General features: G+C 40.5%; 1 non-coding gene across 1 annotated transcript; it reads left to right on the top strand.

The window, feature by feature from the left end:
• The first annotated feature begins 917 nt into the window (after nt 1-917).
• LOC118490008 lies at nt 918-1,024 on the top strand. The gene has a single exon (XR_004888019.1). It is a non-coding gene; the product is annotated as a small nucleolar RNA R71 (small nucleolar RNA).
• Nucleotides 1,025-9,242: the final 8,218 nt, after the last annotated feature.

The raw sequence follows: 9,242 nt of genomic DNA, 5'->3' as shown, positions 1-9,242 counted from the left end.
GACGAATTAACCTACCGGGGTACGGGACTCGAGGAGCCTTGGTAGGCTCTGGTGATGGGGGAGAGTTCTTTTCCTGCAGATGTGTTGGCATTGTTTCTTCCGCAGGTGGAGGTACTTCTGCAGGCCCTACGGTGCGGTTTCGTAGTGTGATGAGGTGAACTTGCGCCTTTGGGTTTGTTTCGGTATTGCTAGGTAATGCGCCTTGCGGACTCTCGGAAAAATTTTGTGCTAGTTGATTTATTTGTTTTTCTATGTTTTGAATGCTAGCTTGTTGATTCCTAAAATTAGATTCTAATTGTAGAAATCTTTCCGAGTTTTTCTTATCAGTGTCAGAGACGAGGCGAGATATAGTATCTTCGAGCCTTTCTCGTCCACCTTGTTGTTGAGTGAAATTTTGTGACTCATTTCTTGATTGCTGAAAGTTTGTTCGTTGGGTTTGTTGGTTACTACTATTGCCGGTTTCCCTCCAACCAAGGTTTGGGTGGTTTCGCCATCCTTGGTTGTAAGTTCCAGTTGGAGGACCCGACGGCCTAGGTCTATTATCAATGTAGTTTACCATTTCTTGTTGATCGTCCGTTTCTTTCATGCAACTCCAATTTTCATGTGACCCACCACACCCTTCACAAGCCATAACCGAGACTGTTTTTGTCATTTCTGATTTTTTTATTTTTGAAGAAAGGGCCTCGATTTGGGCTTGTAAAGAAGTGCTTTCATCGACCTTATGGGCGCCCGGGGCGATAGACTTATTTCCCCGGGGAGTGTGCCATTGAAAATTGGTTTGAGCAATTTCCTCAATCTGATTATATATTTCGTTTGGGCGTCGATTACCTAAAAGTCCCCCGGAGCTAGAATCAAGTGTCTGCCTAGTGTGTGGCAACAATCCATTGTAGAAAGTGGATACTTGTTGCCATATTGCGAGGCCGTGATGGGGACACTTGCGTAATAGCTCCTTGAACCTTTCCCAAGTTTCATATAAGGATTCCCCGTCCTCTTGTGAGTATGTATTAATTTCAGCCATTAATTTAGCAGTTTTAGCAGGAGAGAAATACTTATATAGAAATTTTTGGGCTAGTTCATCCCAGGTGTTTACCGATCCAGCTGGGAGGGTGTTGAGCCAAGCTTTCGCTCGGTCTTTTAGTGAGAATGGAAACATACGGAGGCGGATGGCGTCGTTTGATGCTCCATTGATCCGAAAGGTATCACATATTTCTAAGAAATTAGTTATATGTAGATGAGGATCCTCGTCCGCAAGCCCGTGGAAGGTTGCGGAGTTTTGGAGCATTTGTATCAAATGCGGTCGAAGTTCGAAGTTATTGGCTTCGACATTCGGAGCATTGATAGCGGCGCCTAGATTACCTACGGTGGGCCGTAGATAATCCATAAGGGTACGTTGGTCCGCCATTGGGGGTGGATCACCCGAAACCTTCTCTTGGTTTTTGGCTTTTAACCTTTTTCTGAGAAAGCGTTCGGGTTCTTCTAGCGGTTCCTTTATGTCTTTATTGGAACTGGAGCTCATACACTACGTGAGGATGGCGTCGGGTTCCAAGTCCTGCAATAAAAACAGAAAAGAATGTTGGTCAGAAGGTTCACCACGGCCCCGTGTTGAGCGAACACGGCCCCGTGGTCGGAATTACAGTGATTGTTTTTTAGATCCCAGTTACTGGAAGTTGGACACGGCCCCGTGTTGCACCAGCACGGCCCCGTGGTCAGCCTTCTGTAACTTGAAAAACAAAAACTGCCAGTAACGTTGCTGAGCACGGCCCGTGTCCGACCAGGCACGGCCCCGTGCTGAGCTCTGCAGAAGCTAAAAATCTAAAAAAAAATCCTAAAAAATTAAAGAAAAATAAAAATATGATTAGGCCGTTGATTCCTAACTTTCTTAAAATCCTTGTGTCCCCGGCAGCGGCGCCAAAAACTTGATGTGCGTGTAGTGTAATATAATTTTGATGTATATTTAAGCCCTTTTTTACACTTTTAGCCAAGTTTTAAATTTATAAAACACGATATTCACTAACACTAAACACACATATGGGCAAGTGCACCCATCGTGGACGTAGTATAGTGTTGGTAAGATACCGAGGTCGTCCAAGGACACAAGAGCTTTTAATACCGGTTTATCCTCAACGTCTAATCAAATCAAAAAGTGAGAAAAATGTTTTAAACTAAGAAAAATAAAAACTAACTAAATGCTAAAAATAAAAATAAAATAAAAACAGATAGACAAGATGAATCACTTGGATCCGACACGTGTATTAGTATAACCTTTGATTATTTTCGCACTTTTGCACTTGTTTAAGAGATTATCTTAGTTATTGTAGTAGGCCCCTCTTTTGAAGGCGACGTTACCCTCAACCCAGTAGTTTGAGTCAGCAAGGATACAATCCTAAAGGGTCGGATTATTGAAAGATAATGAATTAAGTTATTAATGCAAATTGTGGTAGGCCCCGCTTTTGGCGGTGACGTTACCCTCGGCTAAGTAGTCTGAGTCAGCAGGGATACAGTCCTAAATAGCCGGGTTATAGTATTAATAGTAGTTAACTTATGAGGGGGTCAAAGAGTTTGGATCCCCGCCATCCAACACCTATGGGCATTGAAGGAGATCCTACTAAATTTGACCCAGGTCCCAAGCAGGACCTCTAAACGCTGAACAAGGGCAAGACCCTTACCAAACCGTTCCCTTAACCCCCGACCAGGTAGCCAACATACCTCCATATAGACCGTGGCGATATGAATGGTGAAAATCTTTTATTTTATATAGACAGTAAAATAATGCCAAGACACCACGGACAAACGATAAGGAAAGATCACCTTCAACATAAGTAACTAGTTATTAAAGTCATTAATACAAAACCAAATAAAAAGTGCAAAAGATTAAAAATAAAAAGTATTATACTAAACACTTGTCTTCACCAAGTGATGTAAGAGACTTAGGCAAACATGGCCTTGATTGTCAAGAACTCTTACGATCAATCTTGGATCCCGAGACGACTCACACACTCTACGATGGACAATGGATGATGGTGGTGGATGATGGTGTTATGGTGGTGGTGGGTGGTGGATGAAGTGTGAGAGAGGTGGTGTGCCAAGGGATGAGAGAGAATGAAGCCAAGCTCCTCTATTTATAGGCTGAACAGAAGGCTGGACACGGCCCCGTGTCCGCTGGACACGGCCCCGTGCCCGTCTGACATTCTCTCACTTCATTAATTGTAATTGCGAATTACAATTAATGCGCCTGCTGTACTTTCACCACGCCCCCGTGCTCGCTGGACACGGCCCCGTGGTGGGCAATGGAAGCTTCTACTGGTTTGTCTTTTCTGCTGCTTCCTGGGCACGCCCCCGTGTTCGCTGGACACGGGGCGTGTTCAGACTCTGTTTCTTCTCCTTTGCCTTGGGAGGTGCCGTTGAGGGTCCGGGCAGTCCACTTTTGTTCCTTTTCTTGTATTTATGGTAGAATTAGTTGTCTTTTTGCTTCTTTTGTGATTTTGAGCTCATTTCATCCTGAAAATACAAAAGGAAGACAAAAACACTCTTTTTCCAACATTAGTACTTAAAAAGGGTTAGTTTTATGCCTTAATTGATGTGATTTATATGTTGCATTTTACACACATCATACTCCGCGTGTGGATTTTTGGGGGTGTGACACAGTTTATGCGGGTTCCAAGAGGGGTTACGATTATAGTTGGATCGGGACTGAATGGGATGGTTAGAGGTTCAGTTGTAAGAGGGCCTGTTTTGTGCTTGGTTACTGGTCTGCCAAGAGTTTGAATTGGGCCTGCGGTTGTACGGACAATTTAGGCCTCGGTTTTTAGATGGTCGATGGTGATGAGGAGTGTAGGATCGGATATGGACCCAATTGAGTCTATCAGAAGAACTTTTCCTAATTTGAGCGGCGGAAACAAACAAATTAGGTTCAATTCACCGAGTATTCACTTTAAACTGTTGATCTTATTGATTGAATGACGTTTACAATCCTGGCAACACTTCGGCAGCACTTCGTGGCACACCGGAATGGCAATGACTCAGATAACTTCTTAATTTCGCTCCAAATGACACCCTTTATATAGGTGAGCTGATTTCGCTCCAACATGCACGGACATCATGTGCGGAATCAACATTTTCAATAAGAGCGAAATCAGAACTAGACATTACAAGCGAAATCAGTCTTTAAGTCACTCTCGGGCGGAATCAGAACATAAGGGTTTCGCTCCAAATGACAAAATGTCATTTGGAGCAGAATCACATCTAACCACAATATCTTGGATTCCATGCCCTGTTCTATCCTATTCAACTCAAGACTCGATACAAGACGAAGTCGACAGATGCATGCACCAACAGACTCCCCCTCAGATGTTGACGAGTCTCACGTGTCGAGTCTTTGACAGTGTCATGACTTTGCATCTTTAGTCTTGATCAGTCTCTGGGCTTCTCTATGAAATATTTGACATTGAAGCATCCTCAATCTCTATCTTCTCTCTTTAATCTCTTTTGCACAAACAAACTCTTTTCCTCGGATGTTGACATTTTCAAATTCATTAGCAGAATCATCCTCAGGATCAGAACTGGCTCTAACTGCTTCCTCATCTCTGTCTTCAGACTCCCTCTCTCAATCTGCTGGGATCGTAGTCTGACTTTCACAGATTCAGGATCTTTTCCTAGCTCTTATCCTGCAAAACTCTACCACAAACATAAGTTCTATGATAAACTTTTAAGCAATCAGACACCACTCGTAGATCCTATCACAAACTGATCTATCAATTCGTTTCTGATGAACCACTTGCAGATTTTAACTTTAAATCTTTCACACTCACTACTCCCAAACCAGTTCATCAAGTTTAGCACTTGGAATTTTGAATATCAGCTTTTCAACACCAGTTGTCGAAAATCTTTTTGAATTTTACAAAAAATTATGCTAAAACACACTAAAATCTTTTTGGTTTTTCTAGAAGAACAAAATGCAGAAATGAAATATTTACAGACAATATTTTTGTGAGTTTGTGCAAGAGGATCATATCAGTTTTGAGACATATCACTAACACCATTAAGCTTCATTTCATTTTAAGCTCTAAACAATTCACCTAGATTGTCAGTATGTTTGTCCTCTTAAATTTTCACACAAACTTCAACTGATCTGAGATACGATATTAGTGTTTTAATTACTTAAACTTATTCGTGTGTCCCGCCACTTGAATATACTCCCGTATCCAGATCCCAATATTCAGTCTTACAGGTGAGTATACCACAGATGATATCTGTAAAGAGGTTAAATTACGAGGGCCGTGAGAGCTCAGGTTGATACTTCCGTATACGTAGAGAGATGACGGCTTTGACTTTTGGTGTGTCCCCTTTAGAGGATCTTTTGTTACAACAGCAGTGACTATCAATTTTATTGTTTCATCAACTTGCTGAGGGCGATGCTGTGTTTCAAGCATTTGCAGAAAGTATTATCCGGGGACTAGGTCAGTATTTCCATACAGCAGAAGTCCCGGGATAATACCCTAGATATCACTGAGCATAAAGACCTAGTATCTCAGAATAAGGGACCTTTCAAACAAGATTTCAGGGGTTACCTATATATCCAAGAAGTTGTTACCCACAGAATAAGCAAGTTTGAAATTTAGGTTTATATCTCGTCACAATTTACTAAGTGTGTAAAAACCTACCAACACATCCGCAGTGAGATTGTTTATCACATTTTATCTTTACATTTCTTTAGCATGTTGTGACAGTCCATTGATGTACTACCATTTCCACTTTTATGCAACGAAAACTCGTTTTGCATTTTATCATGTTTTTGTATTTTTCAAATTTTCTACTGTTTTTGGATTTTCTGAAATTTTCTACTCCCCCTAAAATGCAAACACATAAAGATATTTGAAAACAAACTATACAAGAACTTGACAACCGATATCAAATCACCTTAATTCGCCATCTGCTTGGCATAAACAATCAGAACTCCCCCTATCAACAAACTATTTTCCCATTTAGATTTCAAAACACTTAAGTTTGTTTTAATCAAAATGGTTTTTCCGGAAAATAAGTTTAGTTGATTTTACCACTTGTAGGTATACTATTTGTAGGTTCGGGGATGTGGTTCATCATATTGTCTTTCAATCAATTGTAGGAAAATGCAAGTACAAATTAATGTCCTTGATTTACCATATGCGCAAGTATGCACAATCAAATCTCCTAGCCACTTGTAAAACAAACACAAACAAACCTTTTACCGTTTGTATGATTGACATTACCGTAGTAAATTCCTCAAGAAAGATGCCGATTCATGCTCCACACTTACCAACCTAGGAGCTCCGGCAAGTCAGGTTTTTCTATTCAAAGAAAATATCCACCCAAGACTGACCAGCCTTGGGTGTCACCGAGACATCATTACTCGGTTTCATACCTCCTCTCTTCTTCTCATAAAATTCTTTAACCCCTTTGACTTTTCGGTCAATCATCTTACCAAAGATATGCTTTACCTTGGGGTTAAAGGCCTTCTCCACATCAAAAACCTGCTTATCATTATAAAATTGGTTAGAAATTTCAACTTTACCAATTTTCTTCGTATAATTTTTAGCTCGAAGTGATGGAAAATCCTCATCATTCACAATCAGAACTGATTTTTCATCTTTCAAAATAGCTTCACATTTTGAAACAACCTGTGGCTCATCTGACTTTGTGGAGTCAGTTTCATCGCCAGAAGATAGCTCCTCTGATTTTAACCTATCAGAATCATCACTAGTGCTATCACCACTCTTCTTAACAACCCATTTTTATTATCAGATTTAGCTCTTTTCTTGTAAAATTTGTTTGTGTTGGTGCACTTACGTCTGCTGACTACGTCTTCCATCGAGTCTTGAAGTTGATCAGATCAAACATGACACGGAAACCTAGAATAGCTTGTTTGTATAGGGTATGTAGTTGGTCCGCTCTTGTGTCATGATGTAGGATCGCTTATACGTACATGTACATATAAGCGAACCAGGATGTCTATAAATAGGTCCATATGAGCGATTCAGAAACACATAGTTGAAGGTGTTTGTTCCGGTATGCTGCCGAAGTGCTGTCAAATCTTGTAATCGCGTTGAATATCAATAATACAGCAAGTTTAAAGTGAATACAGCTTCAATAGCACCGAATTATTAGTTTCCGCCTCTTAATTCGGATACGAACTTCTCTGAACGACTCAAACAGGGCCGAGAACGATCCTACAATTGGTATCAGAGCTCAGGAGGAGGAGTTCTTGCCATTTTAGCTGCATTTCTTCTGTTTTTCTACACTTTCTTCACTTTTTCAAAAATTTTCACGGTAAAACAAGCTCAAAATCACACAGTGCACTTGGAATCATGAATTAACAAATCCTTGAAGTTTTCAGAACTAAAATCGATCTAGAAAGTTGATTTTTAGGGGGTTCGCTTTTACGTACTCGCACAAAAAGTGACGTCATCAATCAGGTCCGCTCCAAAATACCTGTCTGGTTCGCTCCAAGGAACATTTTTGGGTTAGGTTCGCTCCAAAATTTCAGTGGGTCCGCTCGAACGAACAGCTTCTGGTCCGCTCGAACAGACATTGAGTGTGGTCCGCTCCAACGACATCAGATTGGTCCGCTCATTAGTCAGCTCATCAGGACCGCTCGTATCAACAAAATCAGGTCCGCTTGTTTGACGGTTTCCTCGAACGGTTTGTCTAGTTGATCCGCTTATCTGGTCAAATTTTCTGGTCCGCTCATTGGACATTTCATCTAGTCCGCTTTTAAGACACTGATTGGTTCGCTTTTGGAACAGTTCGCTTACTTGAACAGTTTGTCAAAGTTAGGAAATTGTTGTGAATTTGTGAACAATTCGTAAACGATGGATACTGAATTTTATAATGCTTTTGCTACTCCAACCTCGATTACTCAAAGCGCTTTGATTGACAATGAAACCGGAACGTCTCAAAGACCACCTAAACTCATGGATATTAATGATTATAACGTATGGTCGGAACGGTTCGGAAATTGGGTTGAAGCTTATCATCTAGATGCGTGGGAACACACTGAAGAGCCATATGTCAAACCCACAAAGAATGATGTTGTGAATGGTACTCCATTGACACTTAGAGAGATGAGTACAGCAGATAAAAAGAAATATCGCGATGAAAAACTTATGGTGAGTCTGCTTCAGCAAGCTATAAAAGAAGATATCTTGATACTGCTTCAACATGACGGAACTGCATATTCAATGTGGACAGAATTGGAAGCAAAGTTTACGGGAAGTGATGATATGTTAAAGAACAAAATGTCTCTCATGAAGAAAGAATTTGATTTGTTTCGGGGATTGAAAAATGAAAACACCAAGCAAATTATTGATAGATATTGTAATTTGGTTAGAAATATGACGAAACTTGGTGTTAAGAAAGATACTGATGAATTAATTGAAAAACTTGCAGATGCGCTTCCATATGAAACATGGGGAACATTTTTGATGATGCTGAAGTCCAACAAAGCAGAATATAAAAAGATGACACTAGGAGACTTCATAAAGCATTTGGAAGCTCAAGAGATGGAGCAGAGAAAGATCGCTAGGATGAAGAACTACGATGGAGAACAGGATATCAGTCTGTACTACAAGCATGGTGTTACTGATTCAACAAAGTTTTCTCCTAAGATCAAAACTGCTTACAGTGTTAAAGATTCTCCTGAGAAGACAACATCTCAAGGATCAAGCAACAGCACAAGATTTTCATCTTTCGATCCTAACATCTCTGTAACAAAGAATGGTAGAAAACTTCAGTGTAACATTGTATTAAGCCTTGAAAATGATCAAGACTACACTGAAGAAATTGCTAAAAATCAAATGTCTTTGTTAGGGATGATTTTAGAGTCTTATAGTTGTTTTGTTGCATGAAAGATCGGAAATCCAATGCTCACGAAAGAGGATTACGATCAAATCGATGCTGAGGAAATGTAATTGATGGATATCAAATGGTGTATGGCGAGTGTGATGAGAAGTGCTGAAAAGTTTAAACAAATTACAGGCCGTGATGATTTTCGTGATGCAAACGTTTCAGCTTTAGGTTTTGATAAATCTAAAGTTACGTGTTTTCGTTGTCGGGAGAAAGGGCATTTCAAGCGGGAGTGCAAAAACCGTGAAGCTACCGGAGCCCAGAATCCTTTCGGAAACAACGACTATCACAAGAAGGCCATCTATCATCAAATCACACCACCAGCACAGCAGCAGGCACAAACAGCTCATGGGAGAGATGTGATG

The sequence above is a fragment of the Helianthus annuus genome, chromosome 2, assembly GCF_002127325.2.
Source record: "Helianthus annuus cultivar XRQ/B chromosome 2, HanXRQr2.0-SUNRISE, whole genome shotgun sequence".
NCBI lineage: Eukaryota > Viridiplantae > Streptophyta > Magnoliopsida > Asterales > Asteraceae > Helianthus > Helianthus annuus.
This window is presented reverse-complemented; position numbering and strand designations above follow the sequence as displayed.